Genomic DNA, 13374 nt, shown 5'->3' on the forward strand with positions numbered 1-13374 from the left:
GTGGTATGTCCTTTCTAATCGAGCACTTACTCTGATTGATACTGTGCTGGGAACCAGGGATAGTACATCAACAGATCTGCAGAATTTCAGGTCAGCTACGTGTGGTTAAAATAAGCTAGTGTGGAACTTTATAGCTATTTATAACATTGTTTCTAAGAAAATATATTCAAGTTCCCAAAGGTCAGCATGGCATGGAGCCTAAAGAATCCTGGAGCCACATTTTTGCACTTCCACCTCCCCAGTTATTATCTGGCTACTTATCAGCTGCGTGATGTTGAGAAAATTACTTAACATCTATGTACCTTGGTGTTTCTTCATCTGTAAAATGAAGACATTAGTTCCTACTTCATAGAGTTGTCATAAGGATTAAACAAATTATATTCGTAAAGGACCAGGAATCATACGTGACATATGGTAAGTGTGAAATGTGTTTGTTACGTAGAAAAGTTTATAAACGACTCTTGGAATACAACCCCCTTTTGAACAGAAGACTGCTTTTGTTTTTAATGACAAGTTGAGGTAATCAATAACCACTATGTCATTGACCATTTAAAAATAGCTCCCAAATTTTGATCACTAGCAGCAGTTACCTAAAAAATAGAAGGCAAGATTATGTATATGTTGCGATGCATTAGGTTTTATTTTAAAAATCCCACAAAACTATTACCTTTAGGAAAGAGGTTGAGGAGTATAGGTTTCTTGCTTGACTCATGAATTCTTCAATTACTGAATATTCGCTGTAATCTCTGGCTGGACCAAATCTCTATGGATTTTGATTTTCGAATCAGCAGCTTGTTTATCCTGTATTCTGGTAACTGAGGTTCCAGATGGTATGTTTTTCACCTGAGAAAAGCCTGCTGTTGTAGATCCCAGTCATTACATCATGCCACTGCCTTAACTGTAGGAGTGTTTATCACCATGGAAACCTATTCTTACACCTACACCACTATCCCTAATTGGCATCGTGTCATTTTTCAAGTTTGTTCTAATGACTCATCAGATTCAAGACTTTTTGCCTCTTTAAAGAAGAAATCATTTTCTTGTCTAATCTCTTCTGCTATACATGCTTGCATTTCTACAACACTTCTGTGCTTTTCAAGCCTTCAGCCTACGTATTAGAGTGGAAGTAAATGCTTATGAGCGACGTGAGAGGCGGTCAGGAAATTTTTATTTATTTATTTATTTATTTATTTATTTATTTTTGGCCGTCTTGGGTTTTCGTTTCTGTGCGAGGGCTTTCTCTAGTTGCAGAGAGCGGGGGCCACTCTTCATCGCGGTGCGCGGGCCTCTCACTATCGCGGCCTCTCTTGTTGCGGAGCACAGGCTCCAGAGGCGCAGGCTCAGTAGTTGTGGCTCATGGGCCTAGTTGCTCCGCGGCATGTGGGATCCTCCCAGACCAGGGCTCGAACCCGTGTCCCCTGCATTAGCAGGCAGAGTCTCAACCACTGCGCCACCAGGGAAGCCCTCAAGGTAGACTTTTGATTGAGATCCACACAGTGGACTTGAGGAAGGAAATCAGATACCATAGGGAGGCACTCTGCAGGGCTCCTTACCTCCTCGTGACTTTTTTGGGAGTATGTCAATTCCTCATTGAGCGCTTCGCCCTGCATCTGCAGGTTGCTCGTACAAAGGGTCAGCTCATCCGTAACTCTGTGAAGACCGTTGATGTCAGTCTCAATGCTCTGGCGCAGAGTAAGCTCATTTTCATACCTGTGAGGTTGTTAAAGTGCTTGAGAATTACAATAGTTGGCAGGTCGAAAGCACAACTTTTTCAGACATTTCATATACTGGAAGATATCGATGTTCACTACACACTCCTGAAGCTTATGGGTGACAGCAAAGTGATGAAACACTTTGGAATACCTACTGATTTATGAATATTATTTTGGAGGAGTTGTTTCTTCAGAGCTGATTTTTGGCATCCAGTGTGCTTAACCGTTGAAGAAAAATACTGTTTAAAATGTATGATAGCTTTTTTATCAAGGCATATTTAATTTAATTTAATGTAGTGATCTAGTCTGACTTTATAAAAACATGTTGGTTTTTAAAGCAAAAGTTATGTTCTTTACTCCATAGTATTTTTACATTTATTATAATTAATTACTTTATGTCTACCTACTTCAGCCTGAAGTCATCAGTAGTCAGTTTGGCACTGTCATTTTGTAGAACAATGCTGGCATTACAGGTGGTCACAGGAATAATCTAAACAGCGTAGATGGTGTGAAATGTTAAGTCCCCAAAGTCAAGGGAGACTCCAGATTCCAGTGTGATTCTTATCTTCTTAACCCATCAAGCATCTATTTTAGTATCATTTTTTCCTACATTAAAGAAATCTGGATTTTCTGCAGAGCTTAAGAGCCAAAGTGTAAGATTTTCCAATCACAGACACTTTTATTACTCTTGATCAAAAAGTATGAGCTAAATATAAGATCAACGAAGCAATTATATCTATTTGGAAACAATTTCTTTTTCATTAATTAATTCTACAAATTTTTATTGCCAGGCAGTGCGCTAAGCACTGGGAATGTAGAGTGAGCAAATTCTACGCCACATAAATTTGCTAAGCACGTTTTCTATTATGTCATTTTTTAGGTTATGCACACCCAAAGTCTGTAGTAAAAGTATCCATCTTTCTTACCCGCCTTTTAAGATCTTCAATGACTGAGAAATATCTACTATAGTCATGAGCAAGTCCCTGGCCAGAACCAGGCCCATGTATCTCATACCAGCCCTCGATCTTCTGCTTGAGGTCGGCGTTGGCCTCCTCCAGGGCACACACATGGCGCAGGTAGGATGCCAGGCGGTCATTGAGGTTCTGCATGGTCACCTTTTCATTCCCAGAGAGGAGGCCAGGCTCATTTTCAAGAAAACCAGCACAGATGCCACTTTCCAACCCTCCACCACCATGAGAGAAACCTCCTCCAGAAGAAATGCTCCCAAGAGGACAAGAATGGCTGCTTCCTGCTCCTGGCCCACTGCACACATTTCCAGCCCCAAAGCCTGTTCTTCCACCAGACAGCTGACCAGCGCCAGCTTGCGAGCCGAGCCTCCTGGATCCACTAGAAAGTCGAAAAGACATGGTGACAGCACAGCCAAACGACCCTTTCTCAGAGAGGAGCAAAGCCAAAATACAACATCCATGGGAAGTTAACTCCATTGGCCTTTTATAGGATTCAATAGGTTATTTCAGCCTTAACTATGCCAATCTGTCATAAAATATTACCCGCATGCTAACTGTTGTTTTTCATAATTGGGTGATTTTTAATAGTGTCCAGTCTGTAGGTGGAAATCTGCCCCAAGGATATCTTTCTATATGAAAAAGGTGCCTGGTGGAGTAATACCAAATCATAGTTTCAAACGTCAAAATTATTTATGAGTAAATGTACATCTTTTTTGACCTCTGGAAAAGATTTTAGGTTTTTTTTTCCCTCTTATATAGCAAAGCATTCATAATTCTAATGGACAATTTCTACTGCTTTTGTCCTGAAAATACTTATGGAGTATCTTTATTCCATCTTCATGCATTATTGAGTGTTTTCTTTCTTATTAAAATCAGACACTCTCAATATATAGTGATCCTTTGGTAGTGGGAGTTCCCTAACTGATTTTTAAAATAGAAAACAAATAATAAAAGTCCTGCAGAATTTTGCTAATCAATTTAACTAAAATTAATGAGTATGTGGCAGTGACAGAAAATTACTTGTATTGAGGTTCCTTGGTTTCATTCAGGAACAGAATGTCGATTCAACTAACTTCTGAGTCTCTAAATTGTTCATTTTTCTACCTCAAAGATATTGTTTAATGTTTTTTAGTTTAAATGTATGTATTTAAAACATTATGAATTATTTTGAGAAGTGAGCTTCATATTGGTGAGGAGGGAGTAAAATATATGAAAAAGAGGGGTATATTCATCACTACCTAGAAAACCAATAATTATCGAACTCTAGAATGAAGATTAGTTGTCATTGGTAAGCAGACTCTTCCTTCTTTTGCTTTGATGCCCATGGGAAGTTATCCCATCTGGTTGTGCTTCTTCTTCCTGTTGGGCAAATGAAAATAACGTTGAATAGTCTCAAATAAATGTTGAGCAGTTCCAATAATTAATGACTATAACACAGTCTGAAGGGCATAAACATTTTGTAAATGTTAACTATTTAAATTATTATAATAAAGTGGACATGTCAGACCCGGTCAGTTCTCCATCACTTACAATGGTACAAGTTGATTGGTTAACAGATTATGGGTTCAGATAATTTTGAAGCAGTAGTTTTCCTTTATTAAATTAATTAATTAATTAATTAATTTTTGGCTGCGTTGGGTCTTCGTTGCTGTAGGCGGTCTTTCTCTAGTTGCAGCGAGTGGGGGGGCTACTCTTTGTTGTGGTGTGCGGGCTTCTCATTGCAGTGGCTTCTCCTGTGGCAGAGCACAGGCCCGCAGGCTTCAGTAGTTGTAGCACGCGGGCTTAGTTGCTCCGTGGCATGTGGAATCTTCCTGGACCAGGGCTCGAACCCGTGTCCCCTGCATTGGCAGGTGGATTCTTAACCACCGCGCTACCAGCGAATCCCTGAAACAGTAGTTTTTCTGAATAAGATTTCTCAGTGTAGTAGATAGTAAATACTTTGAAAAACATCCAACATTATTGTCTCTAAATGATATGGAATATTTGGTGTACCGGAACCCATAAAAATCCATATTTTTTGATCAAAAATATTTAAAGATAATTAACGTAAAATTGTAATTCAGACCATTGGTACATGTTTAGAACAATATGTGATAAGCGATTCAGGTTATATTCAGAGACTTGCTACTGAGTTTTGTAGTGACTTGGTCAAAATTTTAATCTTTTTGCCCATGTTTCCCACTAATAAAACAAGAAAAACAGAGTATGTTGTCAGTGTAATAGTTGGTAAGTCTTGAGTTTCTTGGATAAGAGGTATCATGAGACTGCAAAGTGTTATTGACATAATCTACTTATCTCTAGATCTTTTATAAATACTAATTAACTGATAATCTTTTGTGTAATAAGGTAAGCATATATTATTAAAACCATTTTGAAGATAAGTTGGCTGTGAAGTTAAGAGGCAACACAGATTACAAAGCATTTCTATATCAAAGCAGGACTGGAATGTATGATGCTAATATCAATGAAACATTGTTATTTATTTACTCATAAGGGTAAATCTCTTGAATTTTTTTCATCATAGATTTCCTCCAAACAATTACTACAAAAATTTGGCGTGCTTTGGTCCTTTTTGGAAGTGGGGATACAGTTAACAAATTCTCTAGCCATTTCTGTCTGTATATTTCTTCCCTGACAGTGATTATTTTATTCATGGTAAGAAACACGTAGTCAGCTGCATACCGTTATCATGTCTTGAGAATCTGTTGGGTATTAGAACATTCATTATATAACATGCACATTGTAGGTACTCAGAAATAATTGACTTGCAAACTTTGTTATGCAGTGTTGATGTCTGGTTATCTTAGGATGAAGTTTTTCCTTACATTATCTTATTCTAATGATTGGATGCTAATTTTTCCCCTGATAAATTTATTAATGTTTAGTTTCCAATGAGCTTTGATGTCTTTTGCTGTTGTTTAAAATTCACATTCTACATTTCTGTTAGCCAAGTTTAGAAAAGTGTATTTCTTGAACATGAATGAGGTTTGTTTTGTCACTAGATTCTTAGTTTTTTCTGAGAATCAGGTTCTGGTGTGCTAATACCTCTCACAAACTGGCTTCCCTGGTTTGTTTGGGAAGGAGACTCTGATGACTGCTTAATTTCAGACTGATTGGAGTTAGAATGCATTTAATAGTTTTTTTAAAAATTCCTTTTTTTGGGCTTCCCTGGTGGCGCAGTGGTTGAGAATCTGCCTGCTAATGCAGGGGACACGGGTTCGAGCCCTGGTCTGGGAAGATCCCACATGCCGCGGAGCAACTAGGCCCGTGAGCCACAACTACTGAGCCTGCGCGTCTGGAGCCTGTGCTCCGCAACAAGAGAGGCTGCAATAGTGAGAGGACCGCGCACCGCGATGAAGAGTGGCCCCCGCTTGCCACAACTACAGAAAGCCCTCGCACAGAAACAAAGACCCAACACAGCCAAAAATAAAATAAATAAATAAATAATATTTAAAAAAAAAAAAAAAAAAAAAATTCCTTTTTTTTTTTTTGCTGGAAGGTGGAAGCATGAGGTTCTCACCAGCATAGTATTATGTTGTGGTTAAGCGCACAGAATCTGAGCCAGACTGCCTGGATTCGGATTCCAGCAACTCCAGTTAGTAGCTGTGTGACCTTGGGCATATTACTCAACCACTCTCTGCCTCAGTGTTCTTATCTGTAAAAAGATGATAATAGTACCCACCTCACAGCATTGTTGTGAGAATTAAAAGATGCTTAGAACAGAGCCTAGCATGTAGTAAGTGCTCATTTTTCATTATTTTGATTTTTTTCCTGGAAGTTATGTTAAAAAGTCCTGGATATATGTTTAGCTTCATTGCCTGCTGCTTTTGGTGCCAAATCTGAGAAACCATTGCCAAGACCAATGTCAAGAAGTTTCCCCTGTTTTCTTTGAGGAGTTTTATAGTTTCAGGTCTTAATGTTGAGGTCTTTAATCCATGTTGAGTTGATTTTTGTGTATAGTGTATGATAGGGGTCCGACCACCTGGTCCTGGGCTTTTCTTTGCTGAGATTATAATTACCGATTCAATCTCCTTATTCATTATTGGTCTATTCAGATTTTCTATTTTTTCATGATTCAGTCTAGGTTAGTTGTATGTTTCTAGGAATTTATTTGTTTCTTCTAGATTATCCAGTTTGTTGGCATATTAAATGTTCTAGTATTTTCTTATGATCCTTTGTATTTCAGGCATCCATTGTAATGTCTCCTTTTTCATTTATAGCTTTATTTATTTGAGTCCTCTCTCTTTTTTCTTGGTTAGTCTAGTTAAAGTTTTGTCAATTTTATCTTTTCAAAAAACCAACTCTTAGTTTTGTTGACCTTTTCTATTGTCATTCTAGTCTCTATTTCATTTATTTCTGATTCTTCAATTCCTTATTTCCACTTCTATGAGTATGTTGCACTCAGTGATTGGATTTTATTAACTCTTTTATTGTTGGTGTGCAGTGTATGCTCAACAAGTATTTATTGAAGGAAGGAAGGAAGGAAGGTTTAAAATTTGACAAAGATGTGAAAAAGACACCAACTAGTTTTGCCTGTCAAACTTACTCCTAATTTGTGAAGAGCATTGCATTAAAGAGAAGAAATTAAAAACAAATTCAGCTTCTGTTGGGGGGTATATTTAAAATGCAAAGATTGACCAGAACCAGTGAGGATGACCTGCAACAGGAAGAACTTTTATTGAAATACCACCATAGAGAAAGCCAAAGAGATGTTACTATTCTAAAAATAACTTGTTTTAGTTCATTGGAAGAAAAGCAGAAAAATAAGAAGGCTCTTATTTAGGAACCTAGTTTCAATTTGATATTTTGATTTGGGGGCATCCTTTTTGGGCTCAGGAAGGCACCCTTTGTTCACTCTTCACATTGTTGACTTTGGTGGACTTCTTTCCCATAGCATGAACTCTAGATGAGAGAACTTTGCCACGAGGATCTATTTCTTCAACAATTGTTTTAACCATGGTGGCTTTAGATGAATCTAAAATGACATGCATACTGCAGCAATATGGATGCAACTAGAGTTTATCATACTAAGTGAAGTAAGTCAGAAAGAGAAAGACAAATACTATATGATATCACTTATATGTGGAATCTAAAAGATGATACAAATGAATCTACCTATGAAACAGAAACAGACTCATGGACTTGGAGAACAGACTCGTGGTCGCCAAGGGGGAGGGGGTTGGGGGAGGGATGGACTGGGAGGTTGGGGTTAGCAGATGTCAGCTGTTATATACAGAATGGATAAACAACAAGGTCCTATTGTATAGCACAGAGAACTATATTCAATATCCTATGATAAACCATAATGGAAAAGAATATAAAAAAAGAATGTATATATGTGTATAACTGAATCACTGCTGTACAGCAGAAATTAACACATTGGAAATCAACTATACTTCAATTAAAAAAAGAAAAAAGTAAAATGACACATATGAATTGTTAGAATTTATCAAATTCATAAAGAGGAAATAACTCATCACTTGAAACATATAGAAATAAACATTGAATGCTCAACACAGCTTTTGTTTACCTGATTTCCTGGTCCTCCATAGCCTTTTTTTTTTTTGTGTGGTACGCGTGCCTCTCACTGTTGTGGCCTCTCCCGTTGCGGAGCACAGGCTTCGGACGCGCAGGCTCAGCGGCCATGGCTCACAGGCCCAGCCGCTCCGCGGCATGTGGGATCTTCCCGGACCGGGGCACGAACCCGTGTCCCCTGCATTGGCAGGCGGACTCTCAACCACTGTGCCACCAGGGAAGCCCAACAGTTTTAAAATGCTGTATGGATTGTAAAATTATCTTTTAATCAAGTTATTGAATTATTAAAATTGAAATATCAAAGAATTAGGATATTAAAATACATTTAAAAACCTGACTCTCTTCAATGCTTGATCATTAACCGTAAATAACAATAATTAGACAGGTAATTGGTGTAACAGGTCTACATTCTGCATATGTAAAGAAAATATTTCCAAAGGAACACTGTGTGACAAAAAAGGAAAGAAGGTTTTTTTTTTTAAATGCGTAAGTTTAAGTGGTTTCTCCTTTCCAGGAGGCGTCACCCCGGGCGATCCCACGTGGTTAACCGCACCTGCCCCGCCTTTCTATTTCCACCAGGGGGCAGCGCTCACCTGCAAATGGGTGTTTCTTGGGGGTGACTTCGGTCTCCATCGCACAGGCCCTCAGCTGGAAATTATTACACCCCTGTTAAGAAGAAACCTTCCACATGCCGCGGAGCGGCTGGGCCCGTGGGCCATGACCGCGGAGCCTGCGCGTCCGGAGCCTGTGCTTCGCAATGGGAGAGGCCACAACAGTGAGAGGCCCGCGTACCGCAAAAAAAAAAAAGAAGAAGAAACCTCAACATTTATCTCTTCAAAGTCCAGAGCACAATGAATATAAAGACAAAATTTCCTTACATTTATATCAAGATTTACAACTTCCAAAGGGGTTTCTTGTATATTATCTTATTTGAACCTTACAATGAATCTGGGAATTAGGAAGAGAGGTTTCCTTCCTCTTATTTAAAGATGAGGAAACTGAAGAAAAGGACTGTTCAAGGATACACAGCATCGAACTGGTGAGTCAGGCCAGAATGAGCCTTGAGATTCAGTGTGGGTCCTTTCATTGTATATAGTTATCTTAAGGTCAGGTAGAAAAGTAAAACTCAAACAATGCAAAAATCCTTCTTTAATGAAAAGCACAAATGTATTTCTTACAGGAGTGTGGAGGTAAGGCCCTGGGTGAGGGGGTGTGGGTGGGGTTTAGGCCCAGTGTGGTTGGAGGGGGTCTCCGAGGGGGTCCCCGAGTGTAGGGGTGGGGCCCTGGGTAGGGGTGTAGGGGCGGGGCTTGGGCTCTGCACGGTAGGAGGGAGGCTCTGAGGATAGAGGATTAGGCCCGGGGGCCCAACAGTGCCTAAGTGGACAGGGAAAGCACTGGCTGTGTTCCTTTCCTTTCCTCTGTGCCCCCCCAAGGGTCTCCCCCAGGGTCTCCCCTGTCCCCGCAGGACCCCTAACCGTGGGTGGGTCCCGCTGAGTGTAGGAACTCCCCGCCTCCCCCAGCCACCCCTCAGGAGTGCCAGTCCCGTAGGTCCGGCCTTTACTTTTGCTCCCCCTTCCCTCCCTCCCACTCCCTCAGGACCTGCGCGGCTGGAGGAGGCCTAGGTGAGCACAGGATCAGGCCTGGGGTCTCAGCAGGCTTCTGCGCACCCACGTGGGTGGGGGAAACCTGGTCAAGCTCCCTTTTGATCCACTGCCCTCCCAATGGTCCCCCAATTTCCCCCTTTGGGAGTGGGATTCCTTCCCCTCCCCGAGCCGGCCTCAGGGGCACCGATCCCATCCCACCTCCACTTCTCCTCCCCCCTCACGGCCCCCCCACACGCCCCACGTCCTACTGGTCACTGGGGGTTCCCCCTGTCCCCTTAGGTGTTCGTGGTCCCCCACTGGTGCCTCGTGGGTGCCCTAGTTGTGCAGAGACGCGAATTCCGCATCCTCCTAGCCCCCCATCTTGACTCCGCCTGCCCCACCTCTCCCACCTCCCTTAGTAACCCTGTGCTCTGAAGTTGCTCCCCAGTACCCTAGAGCTGCATCCCAGTTGAGTTTGTCCTCCCCTGATAGGTTCCATTTCCCTAACTTCTCCTTCCCTTCTGAAACTTTTCAGCTTGTGTGGGAACAGGTGTTAAGAAGATAACTATCTGGTTAGTCTAATTCAGTCTAAGGTGTTACTTACCAACAAAGGTGGGTAGGGGTGGAGAAGTAGTCACCAAAACTATTTACATTAAAAATGTACCTTTTATCTAAGTGAAATTTCAGGCAGTGTGATGATGAAAGTTTTCGAGAAAAGACTTTTCTGTATTCTTTCAATAAATACAATTTGACTATTAGATCAGCTGAATCAGGAAAGAGGGTAACAAGGTTTTTTGTTTGTTTTTGTCTGTAGTCTTTTTTCCTCACCTGGAAGGAAGGGGAAGTGCCCTGGCTCCGATTTCCCCACTTTTGTGCATTGACCATGTTTTATATGCCAGAAATTTTACATGGGTCCTGAAGATGCAAAGATAGGTAAGATGTGGTCTTTGCTCTAAAGGAAGCCATATCTTGGGGGCAGAGGGTAGGGGGTAATACAAAAATAATTGCAAAATAGGATGAAAAGTTTAATAATACAGATTTATATAAAACATATGAAGCACCCCAAAAAGAGAAACCAGCCTCTGGAGGACTTAGGGAAATTCATTTGAATGGTGTCTTAAAAAAATGAGTGGGGAAAAAATTTTTCTAGGCAGAGGGACCAGCATATATAAAGGAGGTGTAAACATGCATGACATATTTGAACAACTGTGAAAAGTTTGGTTTGGCTAGGGCATAAAATTTGTATGAGTGAGTGCCAAGAGATAGCCTGGAAAAATAGGTTGGGGGCAGATGGGGAAGGATCTTTAATGTCATTCTAAGGAATTTGGACTTGGTCCCATAGTCAGGGGGTGGACCATTGAAGATTGCTAAGCAGCGGATGAACATACTCTTAATTTTTAGAAAGATAACATTATTGGCAGTGTACTGTATGGACTGGAGGGAAACTGGAGGCAGGGAGATGAGAAAGGAGAATTTGCAAGGGTCTGTGGGGAGTGTAAGAAACAATGACAACTTCAAGAAGGTTGCAGTGGGGTGGTAAGAAGGGGAAGTTAGAAGATAGAAATGGTGGCATTTGACTATTGACTAGTTACAGGTTGATGAAGGAGAGGGAGGAAACCTTAAATGACAAGAGGTTTCCAGTTTTGGACTGTGGGGAGTGCCATTAATTAATATGGGAAAGCCAAGGAGGAGCAGGTTTTGTAGGAAAGATAATGAGTCCAGGATAACAAAGATTAGGGATGAAACACCTGTCAACACCCAGGTATAGATACTCCATAGGCATGTGCAATGTGAGTTCTGGGATTCAGAAACTGTGGCTAGATTTGGAAGTTTTAGTGGCAAAGAGCAACTGTGGAATGGGATGAGATTTCCCAGGGAGAATGGGTAGAGATGAGGACCAAGAATAAAACCTTGAGGAACTATAACACTTAGGAGAAACAAAAGAGATTGAAAGGTAACAAAGAAAAAAAGAGAAAACCAAGAGACAGAAGTTTCAAGAAAGCCAAGGAGAGGAAGAGGAGAATTTCAAGAAGATGGAGTGGTCAACAACATCAAAGATATCGATGGTTCAGAGATGTCAACTAGGACGAGGGCTTTCAATATGGCTGTTATGGCTTCTGGAAAGACCGTATAAGTATTGGGGAGTGAGTTCTTTCAAAGCTACTAACTAAAATACATACAGATTCTCATTCTTTATAGTTTGTGAATTATATAACATGCCATGAATTTGCACAGATTAAAGGAAAATTTTAATTTCCTTTAAAGGAAATTGATATAAGAACTTAGGAGAGAGCTTAAGGCTTAGGGATCATCAATATTGAGGTGATAGTCAAAGTCTTGAGAACAACTGCATTTTTAATGTAGAGAAGAGCAGAAGGTTAAGACTGGAAGTTGAGGAAACCCTCAGAATTAGGCTTAGCACAGAGGAAAAGCAAGTACTTGGTAAAGGAAGTGAATAGGAGTCATCTGGAAGGCTGGAAAAGCCTTAGGGAATCACAGCACGGATTGAAGCAAGGGTGACTCACCTGGTGGAGTCTACAGAACCTCCTAGAAGTTCTTCCAGGTCTTGAGTTTCAACTTCTGCAGAGAGATCAAGGAAAATGAGGTCTAGAAAAATGTCTATGATATTGGCCACAAGATCCTTGAAGATCTGAAAGCAAGAATTTTCTGGACAGTTTAGGCCCAGAAGCCAAACCATCTGTCACTAGGGAAGGAGAGGATGGTGATGGAATGACGCCATCTGTGTCTTGTATTGCTACAGCATCCCGCATGGGCGTAAAAGACAAAAGGATGATGAAGAGGGAAGCAAGGGTGGAGTGAATGCAAGATTGTTGGATGTAGAATGCACTTGGAAACAGAAGCAAGTAGAATTTTGGAGCTCCTTAGAGCTTCTGGGAAACAAACAAACAAACAAAAAGGAGAAAATTTAGGGAGCCAAGAAGTGAGATAGCTGTTAGATACCTGGAAAGAAAGAGTAATCAGAAATAATAGTGATCCAAGAGACAGTGAAGCCTCAGTGATGTAGGAAACCACCTGTTGGATGACTAATTTAACCTTTATCATAGGGAACTTTTCATAAGGAACAGATATGTGGTATCATTAAAAAAATGACTGAAAAAAATTCTGTATTTTTTAGAAGAGTCATTGTGGTGAATGGGCATTGAGTTGGAAGGTGTGTATCATTCTCCCTTGTACTTTTAGAATAATAGACTTCATTTCCTTGTACCATGAACTCAGGGGCTGCCCTGTGATACTTGAAAGAGGTGGCTACAGCTATAAATGTGGATGTGACATTGAGGTATCCCCATGAACTTGGGAGAAAAGGAAAATATGGTTGCCTTCCTAACTGAACTAATAAAACCCAAATATAATCTATCCCCTGGAGTCAACACCTGGGTAAGGAGTGTGGTCATCAGGGAATATCAAAAGGGGAATTCAGAGAAGGTGCCTTTGGCTTCATCTTAGGCAGAGACATGCTAAATTTGGGCACATGGACAATGCAGCCACTAGAGAGGAATTGCCTAGTGTGGGGCAAGGATGTTTCACCTGGCCTCAGTAAGATCTGGGGGAAGTGTT

General features: G+C 40.7%; 1 long non-coding RNA gene across 2 annotated transcripts; it reads right to left on the reverse strand.

Annotated features, from left to right (window-relative positions):
* Positions 1–2966: 2966 nt before the first annotated feature.
* On the reverse strand, positions 2967–12513 carry LOC141277370 (uncharacterized). Of its 2 annotated transcripts, none has more exons than XR_012328674.1 (3): positions 8809–12513; positions 8211–8455; positions 2967–4039 (listed from the first exon to the last, which is right to left on the reverse strand). It is a non-coding gene; the product is annotated as an uncharacterized lncRNA (long non-coding RNA). The 2 variants fall into 2 exon arrangements; XR_012328673.1 differs by lacking the exon at positions 2967–4039 and adding an exon at positions 7334–7655.
* Positions 12514–13374: the final 861 nt, after the last annotated feature.

Source organism: Tursiops truncatus, chromosome 20, assembly GCF_011762595.2.
Source record: "Tursiops truncatus isolate mTurTru1 chromosome 20, mTurTru1.mat.Y, whole genome shotgun sequence".
NCBI classification, from domain to species: Eukaryota; Metazoa; Chordata; class Mammalia; order Artiodactyla; family Delphinidae; genus Tursiops; species Tursiops truncatus.